The sequence below is a fragment of the Equus przewalskii genome, chromosome X (assembly GCF_037783145.1).
Source record: "Equus przewalskii isolate Varuska chromosome X, EquPr2, whole genome shotgun sequence".
Taxonomy (NCBI): domain Eukaryota; kingdom Metazoa; phylum Chordata; class Mammalia; order Perissodactyla; family Equidae; genus Equus; species Equus przewalskii.
In genome coordinates this window covers 82,655,108-82,673,058 of record NC_091863.1, presented here as the reverse complement: position 1 = coordinate 82,673,058, position 17,951 = coordinate 82,655,108, and the positions used below count along the sequence as shown (strand labels likewise).

At 42.5% G+C, this 17,951-nt stretch overlaps 1 protein-coding gene across 6 annotated transcripts in view; it reads right to left on the bottom strand.

Annotated features, from left to right (window-relative positions):
* The window catches only part of GPRASP1 (G protein-coupled receptor associated sorting protein 1), a 46,199-nt gene that overhangs the window by 5,087 nt on the left and 23,161 nt on the right, over positions 1-17,951 (bottom strand). The window contains exons 1-4 of one of the 6 annotated variants that reach the window (XM_070605032.1): positions 1,739-1,996; positions 1,122-1,208; positions 507-574; positions 75-151 (exon numbers count right to left, since the gene is read on the bottom strand). The gene's annotated coding sequence lies outside the window, so the exon portion shown is untranslated. Of the gene's footprint in view, positions 1-74; positions 152-506; positions 575-1,121; positions 1,370-1,595; positions 2,015-17,951 lie in introns of those variants that run through there. The other 5 variants (XM_070605033.1, XM_070605034.1, XM_070605035.1 and 2 more) reach the window with 5 other exon arrangements.

Genomic DNA, 17,951 nt, shown 5'->3' with positions numbered 1-17,951 from the left:
CTAGAGCCTAATCACTCCGGGGCCTGCGTTGGTCTCCACTCCTGGCCCAAAGTTGTACCCACTCTCATACCAACCTGCACTGATGTGGGGCAATTCCCCCTCCTTGCCTTGTTCCAGTGATATTAAGCTCTACAGCAGACAGCAGGCCACCCTACAGACACATAAACACACAGGAAAAAATGGAGGCTGAATGCTTGGTTGACAGGCAGACACCCTGACCCCTGACATTTGTAAACATCTCCCTTTCAGTTTAAGGGTCCAGTTTGTCTAATGTTTCCTGTCTCCTGGTTCCTGCTCTCAGGTTTTCTGCTCCCATTCACAGCCCAATCCACACCCACCCCAATATTCCTAATACCTCCTGCAGGAAATGGACAAGGGATGCTGCAGCATTGTGCAAATCTACCACACAGCAGGAGAGGAGAATCAAAGCCACCAAACTGGATCAAAGACACCTGCCACGATCTTACTCTGTAGCTGTCCCCTGCATTGCCCCTCTTCACACCAACCTCCAGCGATTTGAGCCAGTCTCTTCCTCCTTTCTTTCCCTGCAGCGGCGATGAGCCTTAAAGCAGGCCTATGGACAAAGAAGCGAAAAATAAGACAGACAGGAAATAACAGCAGCAACTGACTGCTTGGTAGATAGACCAACAGAAAGAACAGGACTACTCATATTATCGATTTTTTAACATTTAGTGTCCAGTTGGTAGAATGTTCTTTAACGTAGGCCCTCTGTTTCAGGTTTCTGGATAACTCCTCCTCTTCACATCACACTCTTCTCATCACCCTCTTCTCCAATTCTGAGGATTCACCACTAGGTGTTCACAATCCCTTGTGCTGCACAACATAAATTGGGGGGAATACCCAGCATATTCTAGAAAACAGATTTTGAACTGGTATTTGTAATTATGACTCCCTTGTCACATCAACTTCCAAAACCATCTTTTCACGCCTCCAACTTGAGGAGAGAGGGGAAGGAAGGCAATGGAAGTGCCTAGAAATCTGGTAGAGAGAGAACTTCTAGGAGGTATTCCTGGATGCCTGACCTGCTCTGGTCGCAGTCAGCCCACCCCCATTCGGGTCTCCAGTCAATGGCATCTGCCCACCGTCCAATCCCCACACACCTCCACAAATCCAGGCTATTTTCCTGCTCCTCCTTTGTCGCAAGCCTCTCCTCTAGAGATGCACCCTGCAGCCTCAAGTCGCCAGACCTACCGTGCAAACAGGAGACTTCGGCATTAACGAGGCGCCAGTGGGAAGCGACAGGACCCCGGACGCGGCCCTTTCCACGATCCCGGCCCAGAAGACCCAGCGCCACTGGCCCGCTCTCGCCGGCATGGCGCCGAGCTCGCGCGCCCCCCACCCCGGCCCCGCGGCCTCCCCGCGCCCCCCGCCCCCGCCCCGCCGTTCTCCCGCAGCAGCCCCCCAGCCCTCTCCCCGCACAGACACCGCCGAGGGCGGGGCGCTGGCGCGAGGCGACTCCAGAGGAGCCCCGGGAGCCTCTCGGCAGCCTCTCCGGCGCCCCCGCGCCCCGGCCCGCGCCACTCGCCGCCGCCGCCGCAGCGCCACGGCTCCCCCAGCGCTGGCGCGCTGCGCACCGCTCTCCGCGACCGGCTCCGACCGCCTCGGCGGCTCCTCGCCAGGCTGCCGGGGGCTGGAGGGCGGGCTGCACGCCGAGTAACGGCGGGGCCACCCCCGCGCCCCCACCACACCCCCGCGCCCCCACCACACCCCCACTTGCCTCTCTCGACTCCGGCGCAGGACGCCGGCCTGCCCTCCTCTCCGAGCGCCTCGCGCACCTGCCCACCGCCCTCCGTGTGGCCGACTCGCACACAGGCTGCCTGCCCCCTGCGCCGCTGCCCCAAAATGGGAGGGGGCTGCGCAGGCAGCGGCACGAACCGCTCGCGGGGAGGGGTGTCGGGTAAGGGGGCGGAGGGATATGGCACCAACGGACTCGACGCCCCTCCCAGGCCCACCATAGTTCCGACCCAGAGAGGGCGGGGCCGGGAGGCGCTCCCGCCAAGGGGCGGGCCGAGGCTAACCCGCCTCACTACACCTCCAGGGCCACCTAAGTGGCGACCACCCCCTCCTTTCCACCACTACAATAGAGGGGACCGGCGGGTGGGTGGCGCTGGGGGCCAGGATGGGGAGGTAGGGAGGCGCCGCGCCGCAGGGAGCAGCGGATGGACACAAACAGCCCCTCGGGGGGGGGGGGTGTGGGAGTGGGTGTGTGTGTGTGTGTGTGTGATCCCCCAGCCTGCTTTCTGGCTGCCCACCTCCCCCTCCCCTCGCGCCCGCCATCCTTCTGGGATGCTGATGGGAGAGGGGCTCTGAGGACCGCAGGTGGGGAGGCGAGAGGCCATTTAAGGCCAGACCGCCCCCCGAGGTTCTGGGGGCCCCTCCCAAGTTCTTTCATTGCTTCTGGCGGCTGCGGAGAGGAGGGAGGTGGGAGGGGGTCCCATGGAGGCCTCACCACTGCCCCTCTTCCCGAGGAAGGCACACCTAGACCTCTGACTCCAGCGAAGAAACTGTTGGTCTGCGCCCACAGTCATTCATTCTTTCTGCCACACTGCTTTCTTTCTCATTCGAAATGGTAACACACTGGACCATTTCGCGGTCCCCGTGATGAGGATTTTTAGGCTGGTTAATTAAAACTGCAGATGAGAAGCAGGCTCCGAGGAGCAGAGTTTGCTTGCTCTTTGTTGAGAAACATTTACATCTGTAAGGGAAACCTCCATCTGTAAAGATGCCTCCCTCTCTGTGCCAGGAAGAAGGCGGGATGGCCTTATCTCTGGAAACTCTTAATGGGGAAGGCAAGGACTTAAGTTGTTTACTGTCTGGCAACCTCATGTAACTGCACCCCCTCCCATTGTTTTTAGCTGAATATAATATTTAAGCCGTGACTTCTGCCATTTATGCAATCCAGTTTGATTCTTATCTAAAAGTTGTGGGACCGCTCAATGGGCAGACCCTATGGGCACTGATACCATTTTAACTTTTTTACATATTCTTTCCTTTGTCTTGTAAAGAGATAACTCACGTACCTATGCCTTAAATTTAGCCTTACTCTCCACCCGTGTTGGCAGCAGAAGTGGCAGCAGTAGCTGCCCCTCCTGCCCGGGGGTCCTGTCCCCACGCAGCAGCTCTGACTGCCCATGGGTCCTGTCCCCATGCTGGCAGCAGCAGCAGCTCCCCATGCCAGCAGCAGAGGCAGCAGCAGCAGCATGCCAGCACCAGCTCTGCCTGCCCATGGGTCCTGTCCCCATGCTATTCCACACTATTCTCTAAAGAGCACTACTGCCACATCTTGAGGGTCCAAGAAATCTTTCGTTCGACTCCTTGGCTCACTGACCCCGCATCACCCACAGTTGCTCAAGAAAGAGGCCTTTCCCTGTCAGGACCTGCACTGGGTCATACAAGCCTCTTTCTCTGTTGCCCCACAACCCCGTTGTCAGGCACCAGGTAGGGCTGCGCCTGTCTCCTCTTCCACTGTTCTGTCAGGTCTTCTGTGGCAGTCACATCCTAGCTCTCCTGATCTTTGGCAGTGTGGAAATGGGGCAGAGCTTACAACTAGCTTGGATCTCAGCCACCTGCCCTACACACCTGTGTAGTTTCCCCAATCATTCCTGGAGAAGGCCCCATCATGCACCCACTTCCCCAAGACAGAAACCTGGTGGTTCTTGAATCCTGATTCCTTCACCCCTACATCCTTCCTCTAGTCTTGGACCCCTCCTTTCTGTGCTCCATGGGGCAAACAGAGCAAAGGTGGTTAAGCACAACTGTGGATGAGTACAAACCTGCTGGCACTGTTGCCTGTTTTCAAACCCAAGTAAATGGCCCTCTCACTGAGGTAGGCTGAATAAAGCTCCCCCAAAGATGTTCTTGTCCTGTTGTCCAGAAGCTGTAAATATGTGATGTTTGGTGGCAAAGGAGAATGAAGGTTGCAGAAGGAATTAACATTGCTAATGAGCTGAATTTAAAATAAGAATGCACTTGCTTTTCCTGGCCAACACAATTGCAAGGGTACTTTAAATGTGGAAGAGGCAGGCAGAATAATCAGTGTCACAGTGAAGCAGCATGATAAAGACTTCACAGGCCCACAGGCCCCTTGCTGGTTTTGAAGATGGAAGGAAGCCAGAGGCCAAGGAATGCGGGCAGCCCCAGAAGCTGGAAAAAGCAAGGAGACACATTCTTCCCAGACCCCCTCAGAGGAATGAAGCCCTGCCATCACCTTTATTTTAGACCAGTGAGACCCTTTTTCAGATGTCCAACCTCCAGGACCGAATTCACTCACCATCCTCATAAAGTCCATTCCCCTTGGCTTTATTTACTGGGGCTTCAGCCCCTGGGTGGATCAATTTTGGGGTTCATCTCTCACCACTATGACCACCCTCTCCAGCAATCCTCTTCTCTCTGTTTTCCAAAGAAGGGTGATTTTTGCAGTGGTTTTTGAGGCTTACTTGGAGAAAGTCTCTGTTACCGTACCAGGTTTGTTTTTGCCTGCTGCCTGGAAGGCCAAACACTGAGACGCTGAGATTATAGCAGTGAGAGGGTATTAATCACAAGGCAGCCATGTAAGGAAGTGAGAGCATGAGTCTCAAATCTGCTTCCCTGAAAATAGGGACTCAGGGATATTTATGGGATGGGGGGGCAAGGTTGTCTGAAATGTGGAGATAGGAGATGTGGAGGTGAGGAGAGGTGAGGTAACTAATGATGTGTGCAAGCAGACTTCATGCCTCTTCATAGGATGCAAGTTCACAAAATGTCAGTGTTAGCATGATCCGAGTGTGGAGTTTTTAGCCTCTTGATGTCAAAAGGTCGCCTATTGGACATCTGCACGGGCTCAGTTGATGAGTTGGTGGTCTCAACCGGCCTGAAGTGGACAAAGGGGTTCTAATTCCTGAAAAAAACAGCTTACACACCCGTTACCATGGTGACCCAGGCTCCAGGGAGACATTATCTATAGGAACCTAGTGGGAATCAGATAGCATAGTGCCTAAACAGCACAGTTAATAATGGGTGGGGGAACAATTAAAAGTTGTAATCAGTAATTGCAAAAAGGAAAAAAACTTTATTTATTACCTACTTGATCAGCAATAGCTAACTGGTTTGCTGGTTTCAATCCCTCCTATTCTTTGGTCATTTCTGATTCTTGAGGGATTCAGGGTGATGACCTATCTAGCTGCTTCCTGCTGAATTGGGGCATAGATTTTGGTTAGAGGAATGAAACTGTCTAGCACTCATTTTGAAATATTCTCTTGTTCCCGGCTTCAGATTGCCATTTTGTGTTATCAGAATTTTGTACCTTGGTCAACAGTTTTGGAAGAACATCTAAAGTCACATTTTATAATCAAGTATTGGACCACAAGGATAAGAAGTATAGACAACCCAAATTTTAACAGTCCATGAAAAATAGACCTAAACCCAGTGGGGCCTCCATCTGGTCTCCAGGTGGGGGCAGACATCTGGTCTCAGTTCCTGATAGTCTTTTGTTTTACTGGATATGCATCAGAGACCAGAGCAATGCCCTACACCCTGATCTTTCAGTTGTCATTGTTGATGGCTATCAGCATAGACTCTCTGCCTAGGGGTCATCACATTCCTAAGGAACTCAAAAGAACAAAGTCACCAACTTATAGCAGCTGGGAGGGACCGTAAAATCTATGGAGCATGTCTGGGTTAGTTAGTCAGAGGTCATTCAAATTTACAATATGGTTTCTTTTCTACAATATGGCTTCCCTTATGTCAACCTTGTGTTGAGCTGGTATCATCTCTATTACCTGAAAATCACTGATGTTTTCCAGATGAAAAGGGAATCATATTCTTACCATGAATTTTCATATCAGCATTATTAGTTTTAGGTATTTATTATAACTGTGCAATATTTAGCTGACAGGAAAAAACACCATCTGGAGATGACTCTACACAATATGTGGTGAGAATGGATGTCAATTTTCAGAGGAAGACCTCTTTTACTGTGCTGCTTAAGTAGCCTTAGCTGAATTGTTGACTTTTTTTTTTCTCTATTCCACAGTATACTCTCTTGGGTGAATGCCAGGCTTGAAGAACGGAGTCTGAGCACTGCTGGGATCTGTGGTGAGTGAATCTCTTTGGCTCCCTGAACTGCTCCTTCTCTTTCTTAAAGTTACTTGTGTTTTTCATTCATTCAACAAGTATATATTTAGTACCTGTTTTGTTCTAGGCACTGAGGATGCAGTAGAAACAAAACAGAAAGAAATTTCTATTCTTGTGGAGCTTACATTCACTTATGGTTTCTATTTTTTAAAATTTCCTATCCTAAAAGTTTACAGTCTTACCAACTCAAGCTTCTTTGGTAATTCTTGAAGTACTGGGATATTGATTCCAAGATATTTGCTGACAGGGGAGTGGACCTACTAAAAGTTGACTGATTTTACTGTGAGACTTTGAAATATCTGTTGAATAATTTGTTCTCAATTCATTTACAGAACAGGCACTATTACTGATTAACATTCATTGAATGGAGAAAATCCTATTTTAAGCTCTTTATGTGTTAACTGTATATATCAGATAGGTTAAGTGTCATCTTTAAATTCAGAAAGCAAATAAAATATTAAAAGAGGATGCTGACCTATGTCTGTCTGACCGCTAAGAAATAGTCTATTTATTTCATCCTAAAATGGATTCCTGTATGATTGCAACAGCCATAGTTCCATTCCCCAGTGTCTCCACTAGCACCTGTGTAACCCTGAGTAATCTCTGAAATCTACATTTCTGTAGATTAAGCTTTTGCCTGACATTAAGCTTTTGATTACCAAGGCATCCATTTCAAAAGACATCCATCTTGAATAGACATATTGCCAGCTGTAAGACATAGCTACTAGCAAAACAACCAGATAAAGAACTAGGCCACCCCCACCCATGAAGTTCCCTCTTTCAGAAAGCCCTGCATAACCTAAATAACTGAGCCCTTGGGTGACTCCACTTGCTTTTTCCTTCCTGCACCCTACTTCCAGCTTTTATGCTTTAAATTAGCCAATAAAGAGTGAATCTGTGGAATTCTAGGCTCCCTACCCTTGGACCCTAATAAAGGCAGAGCCTCAGGTTCCTTTTCTCCCTAACCCCCCTAACAGGCATTCCTAACTGAGGGCATTACCATCAATAAACTCGGGACCTATGGAACAGTTTCAGAACCAAATAACCCCTAATCATTAAGCCTGGGATACAGAAACAGCTATGCTCCTTCATCATACCTACAGCTCTGCCCCAACCCCACTCCCACCTCCCACATACATGTACATGAACTTTCACACTGGCATATCCCTTGCCTGTGCAGCTTGAATGTTCTCCTCTTGTCTACCTCAGTCACCCTGGTCATGGACCTGTTTTTGCCCATTTAGCTTAATTTGCCTCTCTCCTCTCTTTCATATGCCTCAGGCAAACTTTCCTTCTGGGATCTCCTTTTTGTCCAAGGTTGAGCCAAACTCTGTGCATTCTTAGAATGTATTCATTCTCCTATCCCTGAGTGTCAGGAGCTTTACACAGTAACTCAAGTCTCTTGCAGTTGGGACCAGGTAGGCTGGTTGGGTTCTTGTGAACTAACTCATGAAAATTGGCTCAACAGATGTCTACTTTCAGTAGAGGCTGAAGAGCCTCTGGGAAAGATTGCAACCTGTGTCTACTACTTGAGACAAGGCACATCTGGAGAACTCATGGGGAGGCATGACACAAGAATATTCTCAAGTCACATTTGGAGTGGGTTCTGCTTTAAGTAAATTCATCCTGAGGGAAAAAAGAGCCAAGTGCAATGACCTCAGCCCAGGAACAATGCTTTGTCTTTAGAGGAATATAACTATTCTAATGGCAGCAGTGGGATTAGGACTCCTGTTTTTTCCTGTTCTAACACGTGCCCTCAACTGTATGTCTCTCGCAGCAAAGGCACGTTCATAAAGAATCCCAGAAAGAACTATTTGCAAATAAATTCTGTAACTCTCTGGCATGCAGATCCCACTTTAAGTTTAAAGTTTGTACTTTAAAGTTTGGGCTTTAAAGTTTGGACTATACTCATCTCTGACATCATGAAGACTCTGAGTATGGGTAGTGGTTGGGAAAATTAGAGGGAGCAGTTGGAAAGACTTAAGTGCTTGACAGTAAAGCTTAGTATGGCAACAATACCCAGAAAAATAATGTGAAAACTATCAAAACTCAGGACTTGGGAAATACCCCTTGAGGATTTCTAGAACTAAAAAGACTGTTGAGGTAAGATTATTAGCCTTGCAGGGAGAAGAAATCTTGAATTTCCACAATTCCAGCAAATACTGACCACTAATTGAATGTCAAACTGCTTTTCAAAATAGAAAAAAAATGAGAAGTCCAGAGTACCTTTTTTTATGTTTCTCATTACTTAACCATCACTTACTCCCTCACTATGATGGATGGGGCATCATCATAGCCTGTGTCCAGCCAGCAAAATTGGAAGAAAAGAGTAGAGGTAGTCTGCCTGCTTCTTAAAATCCTTGGTCAAGAAAAGTTATTATTTCCACTCACATTCCACTGACTGGAATTCAATCACCACTTATTGAAAATCCTATCTGTTCACAAGCTATACTAGGACAACTGGATATCCACATGCAAAAGAATAAAGTCATCTTAGCATACTAGGAATAGAGCAGAACTTCCTTGACTTGATAAAGAACATCTACAAAAACCCAACAGCTATCATCATATTTAATGGTTAGAAACTAGAAGCTTTATGTTAAGGTCAGGAAAAAGTCAAGAATATCCCCTCTCACTATTTCTTTTCAACATTGTACTGGAGTTCCTAGCTAATGCATTAAGATCAGAAAAGAATATAAAAGGGATACAGATTGGGAAGAAGAAATAAAACTGTCTTTGTTCACAGATGATATAATTGTCTATGTAGAAAATCTGAAAGAATAGACCAGAAAACTCCTGGAACTAGTAAGTGATTTCAGCAAGGTTAGAGGCTAAGGTTAATATACAAAAGTCAATTGCTTTCCTATATACCAGCAATCAACAAGTGAACTTTGAAATTAGTAACACAATACCCTTCATATTAGCACCCCTGAAAATGAAGTACATAGGTATAAATCTCACAAATATGTACAAGATCTATATGAGGAAAACTACAAAACTTTGATGAAAGAAATCACAGAAGAACTAAATACATAGAGAGATATTCTATGTTCATGGAAAGACTCAATATTGTCAAGATATCAGTTCTTCCCAATCTGATCTACAGATTCAATGCAATCACAATCAAAATCCCAGTGATTTATTTTGTAGATATTAACAAACTGATACTAAAGTTTATATGAAGAGGCAAAAGACCCAGAATAGCCAACTCAATATTGAAGAAGAAGAACAGAGTCAGAGGACTTATATTACCTAACTTCAATACTTACTATAAAGTTACGGTAACCAAGACATTCCATGTTCATGAATAAGTAGACTCAGTATTGTTAAGACATCAGTTCCTCCCAACTCGATGCATAGATTCAACACAATTCCAACAAAAAATCCAAGCAAATTATTTTGTGGATACTGAAAAACTTATTCAAAAGTTTATATGGAATGGCAAACTAACCCCTACAAAATAGCGAACACAATACTGAAGGACAAGAATAAAGTCGGAAACTGACACTACCTGACATCAAGACTTAGTACAAAGCTACAATCATCAAGATAGTGTGGTATTGGTGAAAGAATAGACAAACAAATCAATAGAACATTTTGAGAGCCCAGAAATATACATACACAATATGGGAAACTGATCTTCAACAAAGGTGAAAAGACAATTCAATGGAGAAAGGATGTTCTTTCCAACAATTGTGTGTAACAAAGGGACATCTATATGTAAAGAAAGTGAATCTATATACAGAGCTTACACATTTCACAAAAATGAACTCAAAATGGATCATAGACCTAAATGTAAATAAAAGTACAAACTTTTAGAGGACAATGTAAGAGAAAATCTGGATCACTTTAGGTTTTGAGATTTTTTTTCAAGCTTTATTGAGATATAATTGACATGCAATCTTGTGTAAGTTTAAGATGTAAAATGTGATAATTTGATATGCATATATTGTGAAATGATTAGCATAGTGGAGTCAGTTAACACCTCTATCACCTCACATAATTACCATTTCATTTTTGTGGTGAGAACATTTAAGATCTACTCTCTTAGCAACTTTCAAGTATACAATACAGTATTGTTAACAATAGTCACCATGCAGTACATTAGATTCTCAGGACTTGCTAATCTTATAATTGGAAGTTTGTATCCTTTGACTGACATCGCTCCATTTCCCCAAACCCCTAGCCCCTTGCAACCACAAATCTACTCACTGTTTCTATGAGTTCAACTTTTAAAATTCCACATATAAGTGAGATTGTATAGTATTAGCCTTTCTCTGTCTGACTTATTTCACTTAGCATATGCCCTCAAGGTCCATTCATGTTGTCACAAATGGCAGGATTTCCTTCTTTCTCACATTTTCTTTGTCCATTCACCCATCAATAGATTCTTAGGTTGTTTCTCTATCTTGGCTATTTTGCATAATGCTGCCATGAACATGAGGGTGCATATGGGTGCAGGATCTCTTCAAGATCTTGATTTCATTTCCTTTAGATATATACATTTTTAGTGGGATTGCTGGATCATATGGCGGTTCAATTTTTAATTTTTTGACGAATCCCCATACAATAGTAGCTATACCAATTTACATTCCCAACAAAAATGCACAAGGCTTCCCTTTTCTCTACATCTTCATCAAGACATGTTATCTCATTGCTTTGATGATAGCCATTCTAACAGGTGTAAGGTGATAGCTCCTTGTGGTTTTGATTTGCATTTCCCTGATGATTAGTGGTGCTGAGCATCTTCCCACATAACTGTTGGCCATTAGTATGTTTTCTCTGGAAAATGTCTGTTCAGTTTCTTTGCCCCTTTTTAAATTGGATTATTTGTTTTGTTTTGTTTTTGCTATTGAGTTGTATGAGTTCTTTATATATTTTGGATATTAATCCTTTATCAGATATATGGTTTGCAAATATTTTCTCCCATTCTGTAGGCGTTTTCATTTTTTTTTTTAAAGGTTGGCACCTGAGCTAACATCTGTTGCCAATCTGCTTCTTTTTTTTTCTTCTTCTCCCCAAAGCCTCCCAGTACATAGTTGTATATTCTAGCTGTATGCTACTGCTCTGCTATGTGGGACACCGCCTCAGCATGGCTTGATGAGCAGTGTTAGGTCCGCGCAGGAGCCGAACCAGCGAAACTCTGGGCCGTGGAGGTGGAGTGCACAAACTTAACCCCTCAACTACAGGGCCGGCCCCTGCCTTTTCATTTTATTGATTGTTTCTTTTGCTGTGCAGAAGCTTTTTAGTTTGAAGTAGTTCCACTGCTTATTTTTGCTTTTGTTGCTTTTGCTATTGGTGTCATAGCTAAAAAATCATTGCCCAGCCAATGTCAAGGAGCTTTTTCTTTATGTTTTCTTCAAGGAGTTTTACAGTTTCAGGTCTTATGTTTAAGCCTTTAATCCGTTTCAAAGCAATTTTTGCAAGTGGTGAAAAATAGAGCTCCAATTTCATTCTTTTGCATATGGATATCCAGTTTTCCAAGCAGCATTTATTGAAAAGACTATCCTTTCTCCATTGAATATTCTTGGCTTCCTTGTCAAATATCAGTTGACCTTATATTCATGGGTTTATTTCTGGGCTCTCAATTCTGTTCATTGGTCTATGTATCTATTTTTATGCCAGGACCATACTGTTTTGATTACTATAGCCTTATAATAAAGTTTGAAATCAGGAAATGTGATGCCTCCAGCTTTGTTCTTCTTTCTCAGGACTGTTTTGGCTGTTTGTGGTTCCATACAAGTTTTAGAATAATTTTTTCTATTTCTGTGAAAAATGACATTGGAATTTTGATAGAGATTGCACTGAATCTATAGACGGCTTTGGGTAGTATCAACATTTTAACAATATCAATTCTTCCACTCCATGAGCATGGGATATTTTTCCATTTATTTGTGTCTTCTTCAGTTTCTTTCATCAAGTCTTAAGAGTTTTTCAGTGTACAGATTTTTCACCTCCTAGGTTAAATTTATTGCCAAGTATTTAATTTTTTTTCTGCTATTGAGAAGGGAATTATTTTCTTTCTTTCATTTTCAGATACTTTCTTGTTAGTGTATAGAAATGCAACTGATTTCTGTATGTTGATTTTGTATTCTGCAACTTTACTGAATTTGTTGACTAGTTCTAACAGTTTTTTGGTGGAGTCTTTAGGATTTTTTATATATAAGATGATATCATCTGCAAACAGAGACAGTTTTACTTCTTTCTTTCCAATTTGGATGAGTTTATTTCTTTTTCTTGCCTAATTGCTTGGGCCAGGACTTCCAGTGCTGTGTTGCATAGGAGTGGACACTTTCATTTTGTTCCTAATCGTAGAGGAAAACCTTTCATCATGGAGTAGGATGCCCTGGGTTTCTCCTATTATGTTGATGTATGTTCATTTTGTACTCAATTTGTTGAGAGTTTTTAATATGAATGGAAGTTGAATTTTGTCAAATGCTTTTTCTGCATCTATTGAGATGATCATATAATTTGTATCTTTCATTCTATTAATGTGGTGTATCACATTTATTGATTTGCATAGGTTGAACTATTCTTGCACCTCAGGGATAAATCCCACTTGATTGTGGTTTATGAGCCTTTTAGTTGGTATTGAATTTGGTTTGTTAAAGTTTTGTTGAGAATTTTTGCATCTATATTTATCAGGGATATTGGTCTGTAGTTTTCTTTTCTTGCAGTATCCTTGTCTGACTTTGGTATCAAGGCAATGCTGGTCTTATAAAATGAGTTTGAAAATGTCCCCTCCTCTTCTATTTTTTTGGAAGAGTTTGAGAAGGATTGGCATTAATTCTTTTTAAAATGTTTGGTAGAATTCACCAGGGAAACCATCTGGTCCTGGGCTTTTCTTTATGAGCAGATTTTTTGTTTATTGATTCAATCTCTTTCCTTTGGTGGTGTCATGTTTCCTTTGCTGGCATCATGTTTCCTTGATTTTTTTATGTTCCTTGAAGTCTTGCATTGCTGTCTTTGTATTTAAAGTAATAGTCACCTCCTTCAGTCTTTACTAACTGACTTCAGGGAGGAACACTTTCTGTGAGTCCTCCTAGGGATTCTGAAACTTTCTGACCTTCTACGGATACACCTGCTCCTCACTTCTTGCTCCCTCTTGTGGCAGAATTCATAAGTTTGTATGTCTTTTCTCAGTCCTGCAATGCACCAGACAGTCTCCCTTTTGCTTTCCTAAGGACAAAGCTAAATCTCAAGTTTGTGGTCTCTCCCTGGCCCACAGATTCAGGCTGGCTTTTTGTGTATGCTCAATAGCCATCTGCCAGAGTTCACTCTCGCCACCTTTGGCAGCACAAAGAGAGTGGGCCACAGGGTGGGGTTTGTGTGGGTGAAGCAAGCAGAGTGCTGCAGTGTCAGTGGGCCAGTTGTGGGGATCTTCAGGTGAGATGTCCCAAGTAGCTTGTGGGTTGTCTTCTTGATGGAGTCCATGAAGTAGTTAGTAGGATCTATGTCCCTTTCATGCCCTCCAAGAGTCCTATGTGTGGCTCTCCCAATCTCTTCCCACCTCCCAGTCATCCAGCTCATGACTCAGTATTCTGGATGGGACAAGAGAGAAGCCAGCTTTGGCAGTGTCTCACAAAGCTGGGGAAGCCAGGCACTCATTAACATCCTCTCACTTTCCCCTACAGGAGAAATGACTGGCCAAGAAGGCCTCTCTTGGAATTGAGGAGTACTGCTTTGGGGCAGGGGTGATGCAGGTAAAGTCAAAATGTTACTCTTTCTCTCCCTAATGCATCCAAACTCATATTGTTTTGCTCTAATGGTGTGCTGGAACTTCTCTGTTGCAAACGTGGACTTCCACAAAAGGTCTTTTGACCATGGCTGATTGTCTCATCCACGGGTGATTGACAGTGTTCTCCAGGGGATCCCAGACCACGGCTGAGAGGGTCTGGAGCCAGTGCATGAGTCACTGCAGGGTCTACAGCTGGGACCGAGATGTCTATATGGTTATTGCCTGAGTCATGAATGGACGAGACTCCTCCCTGGTCCCTTGGCATATAATGTTGGGTCCCACAACTCCCACAAAGGTATTTTGTCTGTGGATGGATGCCAAATTGTTATTGTTAAGTGGGGGATATATTTGAGGGATATCTTATTTGGCCATTTTGCTAACATCACTTCTGGCAATGAGTTTTTAGACACAACACAAAAAGCATGATCCATAAAAGAAAAATCTGTTAAGTGGGACTTCATTAGAATTAAAAACTTATGCTATCCAAAAAATACATTTAAGATAATAAAAAACAAAACCACAGACTGGGACTAAATCTTTGTAAAATACGTATATGATAAAGGACTGATATCCAAAATATACAAGGAATTCTTTTATTTTACATTTTTTAATTTTTATTTTTTATTGCAGTAACACTAGTTTATAACATTATATAAATTTTAGGTGTACATCATTATATTTAGATTTCTGTGTAGATTACATCATGTTCACCAACCAAAGTCTAATTATCAGCCATCACCGTACACATGTGCCCTTCACCCACCTCCCTCACCCCTTCTCCTCTGGTGACCATCAACCTAATCTCTTTATCTATATGATTGTTTGTGGTGGTTGTTGGTTTTTTCTTCTACTTATGAGAGAAATCATATGGTATTTGACTTTCTCCATCTGACTTATTTTGTTTAGCATAATACCCTCAAGGCCCATCAATGTTGTCACAAATGGCATGATTTCATCTTTTTTATAGCTGAGTAGTATTCCACTGTGTATATACCATATCTTTTTATCCATTCATCCATTGATGGGGACTTAAGCTGTTTCCAAGTCTTGACTATTGTGAATAATGCTCCAATGAACATAGGGGTGCATGTATCTTTACACATTTGTGTTCTTTGGATAACTACGCAGAAGTGGAATAGCTGGATCATATGGTAGTTCTATTTTTAATTTTTTGAGTAATCTCCATCCTATTTTCCATAGTGGCTGCACCAGTATACATCCCCACCAGCAGTGTATGAGAGTTCCATTTTCTCCACATCCTCTCCAGCACTTGTTATTTCTTGCCTTGTTAGTAATAACCATTATGATGGGCATGAGGTGATATCTCATTGTAGTTTTTTTTTTCCTACTAAGGAAGATTCTCTCTGAGCTAATATCTGTTGCCAATTTTCCTCTTCTTGCTTGAGGAAGATTTTCCCTGAGCTAACATCTGTGCCAATCTTCCTCTATTTCGTATGTGGGTTTCTGCCTCAGCATGGCTGCTGATGAGTGGTGTAGGTCTGCCCCCGGAAACTGAACCTGGGCCACAGAAGTGGAGCGCACTGAACTTAACCACTAGGTCACAGCGTTGGGCCCATCTCATTGTAGTTTTGATTTCTATTTCCCTAATAATTAGTGATGTTGAACATCTTTTCATGTGCCTTTTGGCCATCTGTGTATCTTCTTTGGAAAAATGTGTGTTCAGACCTTTTGCTCATTTTTTAGTTTGTTTTTGTTGTTGTTGTTGTTATTGAGATATATGAGTCCTTTATATATTTTGGATATTAACCCCTTATCAGATATACGGTTTGAAAATATCTTCTTCCAATTGTTAGGTTGTCTTTTCATTTTGTTGATAATTTCCCTTGCCAGGCAGAAGATTTTTAGTTTGATGCAGTCTCATTTGTTTATTTTTTCTTTTGTTTCCCTTGCCTGGTGAGACAAGGTATTCAAAAAGATGACGCCAAAACCAATGTCAAAGAGCACACTGCCTAGTTTTCTTCTAGAAGTTTATGGTTTCAGGTCTTACATCCAAGACTTTAATCCATTTTGAGTTAATTTTTGTGTATGGCAAAAGATAATGGTCTACTTTCATTCTTTTGCATGTGGCTGCCCAGTTTTCCCAACACCATTTGTTAAAGAGACTTTCCTTTCTCCATTGTATGTTCTTGGCTCCTTTGTCAAAAATTAGCTATCCATAGATGTGTGGTTTTATTTCTGGGCCTTCAATTCTTTTTCATTGGTCTGTGTGTCTGTTTTTGTGCCAGTACGATGATGTTTTGATTACTATAGGCTTGTAGTATATTTGGAAGTCAGGGAGTGTGATACCTCCAGCTTTGTTCTTCTTTCTCAGGATTCCTCTGGGTATTTAGGGTCCTTTATTGTTCCATATAAATTTTAGGATTCTTTGTTCTATTTCTCTGAAAAATGTCATTGGAACTTTGATAGGAATTGCAGTGAATTTGTAGATTGCTTATGGAAATATGGACATTTTAACTATGTTAATTCTTCCAATCCATGAGCAACAAATATCTTTCCATTTCTTTGCGTCTGCAAGGAAGTCTTAAAACTCAACAATGAGAGAACAAACAATCCACTTAAAAAATGGGCAAAAAATCTGATTAGACACCCAACCAAAGAAGATATACAGATAGTAAATAAGCATATGAAAAAATGCTCAACATCATATGCCATTAGGGAATTACATACTAAAATAATGAGATTCCACTACACACCTATAAGAATGGTTAAAATCTAAAACATTGACAACACTTAATGTTGGTGAGAATATGGAGCAACAAAAACTCTCATTCATTGCTGATGGGAATGCAAAATGGTACAGTAACTGTGGAAGACAGTTTGGCAGTCCTGACAAAGGTAAACATAGTCTTAACCATAGGATCCAGGATTGTGCTCCTGCTTATCTAAATGTGTTGAAAACATGTCTACAGAAAAACCTGCACATAAAGTTTATAATAGTTTTATTCCTAATTACCAAAACCTGGAAGGAACTATGATGTCCTTCAAAAGGTCAATGGATAAGCAAATGGTGGTACATACATATATTGGAATATTATTCAGTGATCAAAAGAAATGAGTTATCAAGACACAAAGTAACATGGAGGGACCTTAAATGTATACTGCTAAATTTAAGAAGCCATTCTGAAAGGCCATGTACTATATAATTCCAAATATGTGATGTGATGTCAGCAAAATACCAGACTAGGAAGCTCAAAGTTCTCTTTTTGCTATGGAAATATCAAAAACCAACCAAAATCTGGCTGAACTAACCTTATAAGAGCTCTGAAAAGCAGTCCAAATTCTACAGCACCAAGAAAACATTCAAGCAACAAAAATTCACCTTCAAAATATTAGGAAATTTTGTGGCATTTTTACTTGTCCATGCTCAATACGCTATCCAACATAGTGTGGTCTTGATCTGTAAGAGTAAGCAGTCCAGTTCCTAGCTCCCTCCATCAAACTGGAGGGAGCAGAGCAGAATTTATTTTTAATGTTCAAACCTGTATGAGGGCTGCCTGAAGGACTGATTAGACTCTGCCTCATCTAACTTGGATCCCAAATAGGAAAAATCAGTGGGAACTGCTCATACAAGCCACAGGGAGACTGCAGACCAACAGACACCTGGGACAAGAGGTCGCAGTGGAGACATACAATATATCATATAATGCCTTAAGAAGATATGGGTATGAATTTTGGGGAAATTAAAACTTTTAAAAGCAGCTATGTATACCAGGAAATCAAGAAAGCCACATGCAGGCCAAGACAAGATTCAAACATAGAAAAGACATGAGAAAACCATATATTTTCACCTTGTTCTGATGGCTAGGCTCAAAGCAAACCCAGTAATCAGTGAAAGACTTCTGAAGCATGGAGCCAGTCTGCAAAGTCTGGGGAGGTAGCTGTTTATTCAAATGCCAAATTTTCAATGACAAAAAGTCATAAAAAAAAAAAAACAGGAAAACATGATCCATTCAAAGGAACAAAATAAACTTGCAGAAACCATCCATGAGGGAACACAGACACTGGATTACCAGACTAAGACTTTAAAACAGTATTTTAAATATGCTCAAAGAGCTAAAAG